Below are 2,500 nucleotides of genomic sequence, written 5' to 3' on the forward strand. Positions count from 1 at the left end.
GAAGCCCTCGGTAGGTCCCAGTTGTTTTATAGACCGACCGTTGACCTCAAATTTGCTGGCGGAGAGTATCTTGTACTTCTTTTCTTTACCAGCGATCTGGATGGACATAGCCAGACATTTATCGGAGTTGAATTCCAACCCGTACTTTCGTGCCTCTTCCTCAGCCGTTCGAAGCATGCCCTGCATTCCTGAAACGGAGGACGCGAACAAGATCAGGTCATCCGCATACGCCAGTATATTGACCCTTTGCTCCCTGATAACATAGCCGACCTCCTCGGGTAACACCCCTATCACCCGGTCCATGACGATCGAGAATAGCAGGGACGACAAGGGATCGCCCTGCCGCACACCCCTCGCTACCCGGATCGGATCCGATGTCTCTCCACGGACCTGAAGCACGGTTCGGCTATTATGGTACGTCGCTGTTATGTACCTCACAAAGAGCTCCGGGAGTCCCAATCCCCTTAGTGCCGATGTTATGGCATGGTGACTAACGCTGTCAAACGCCTTGGCCACATCTAAGGACACAACGTGAAGCTGCTTTAAGCAGCTCCGTGCGTCACGAAGGGCAGTTGATAGTACAAGAACGTTCTCAGCACAGCCATCGTGTACTCCTCGTTGCCGCTCATCGATGAGACCGGCTTTTGCCAATCTCACCGCCAAGATTTTATGCAGCTGACGAACGACGACTGAAGCCACACTTATAGGACGGAACTCGGATGGTGTTGAGCTTCCGTCCTTCTTAGGGATAAATACCGTCCTGCTGATGAGGAGCTCAGATGGAAATGCCCCTACCGCAAGGATGACATTATAAAATAAGGTTCTTAGAACTACTGGCACACTCCTCCATTGCCTGCTCGAGATGTTATCGAGACCCGATGCCGAGGAGAGCGGGATCTCATTGGCCTGGATCTCATGGCCACGAACCGGCTCAGCGATCCAATGCAGGTCCTCCCTTTCCTGAACTGGATGAAGGTGTTCAATGGGGACAGAAGGACTGGTGAGCATAGGTGTCCAGTACTCCACCATCTCGCCAACGGTTGGTGTTTGAGCCTGCACCGGGCCATCCAGTACAAGCTTGGCCGCGCGAGACATGTCCTTCTTCCAGAGTTCCTGCATGGCCGCATACTCCCTTCTCCTCAGTCTCCACCTCGGCACGGGCCCGGCAGGTGCAGCTTTAGGTGGCCGGAGCAGTGGTGTTCTCCGCTCCTTTACTTTCGCAGAAGGCGTCGGAAAGACTCGTTGAAGCCATCGACAACAAGCACTCGGTGTTATTGGTTCTCGATTAAGAACCGTTCTCGCAAGACTTACGAGTTCCTCCGCTTCATGGGATTTCACCCTTTCGGCCGGATCAATCAGCTTACGGATAGCGTCAATATATTGGCACTGATGTTGCTGTGCCGACGCAGAGTGCTCCTGAACAGGAGTAGGCGAATCCGCCTGTCGATGACTTGTGTCATGATGTTGAGTGACACTGGAGGTTGAAGGTTGAGACTCAACGGCAGTTCCACGCTCGCGGCATACACCGATCTTCTGTGTAACAAGAGCTTTATACGTCAATTTCTTTCTGAGGCCCTTCAGTCGATCAAGACTGAATTTATTGTCGAAGACCATCAGCAGATGTTCGTTCATAAATTTGACGTTGCCCTGCACACTCGCAAGCGCCTCAGCCGCCGCCACCATCTCAGTCTCTTCCTGAGTCCACCTAACCTTCTTTACGGCCACCTGCACTCGTTGGTTGGCCTCGTCTGGATGAGCTCTCCTCACATGGACCCCCAACCCGATGGAAGTGGGAAAGGATCGCGAACAATGGGGACACGGATGTAGTGCCCCCCGCGACGCAGGATGTTGTGCGTCGTTACTGGACTTGTTGGGTTTATTTCTCGAGGTCGTCGGACAAACATTCCGATCCACTGTGGCCGCTGTCGTAGGGTCGGCGATCCGAGTGGCCCGAGGGCCCGCCGACAATGGGTCACTTGACCCATAATCTATCTTTTGATTCTTCGGGCCTACGACAATAGAGCCATGGGGGTGGCAACCCCATGACCCATAACATGCCTCCCTCAAAGTGACTAGAGCCGCCGCCACATTAGCGCGAAGGCAGGCCATTTGGGTGGGCTGCACCCTTACAGCGGCTCATTACTGCTAGGCAGCACGTCGTGTCGCACAGAATTTAGCCGCAATGCACTGAATGGACAGGTCCAAACAATGCATCACGTTACCGTCGGGAACCACGAGGAGGTACCTGTGCGACTAGGACGGGAGAGGCTAATGGACCTAACAAGAGGTCTATATTACGCATCACCGTCCCGCGGGAGGCCAAGGCACGGGACCGAGCTCGGATCCCAGCCACGAGAGCCGTTCACCTCGCCCAGGCCCGGCACGTCAGCCAGACCCGCTTCCCGACCAAGCCCGACACGCCCCGCTCCTCAGAGCCAATCCTTATCCCGAAGTTACGGATCCAATTTGCCGACTTCCCTTACCTACATTAATCTATCGA

The 2,500-nt window shown here is 54.5% G+C and overlaps 1 pseudogene; it reads right to left on the reverse strand.

Moving 5' to 3' along the window:
• LOC143263248 (large subunit ribosomal RNA) overlaps positions 1 to 2,500 on the reverse strand; it is a 7,670-nt pseudogene that overhangs the window by 2,718 nt on the left and 2,452 nt on the right.

Source organism: Megalopta genalis, unplaced genomic scaffold, assembly GCF_051020955.1.
Source record: "Megalopta genalis isolate 19385.01 unplaced genomic scaffold, iyMegGena1_principal scaffold0406, whole genome shotgun sequence".
NCBI lineage: Eukaryota > Metazoa > Arthropoda > Insecta > Hymenoptera > Halictidae > Megalopta > Megalopta genalis.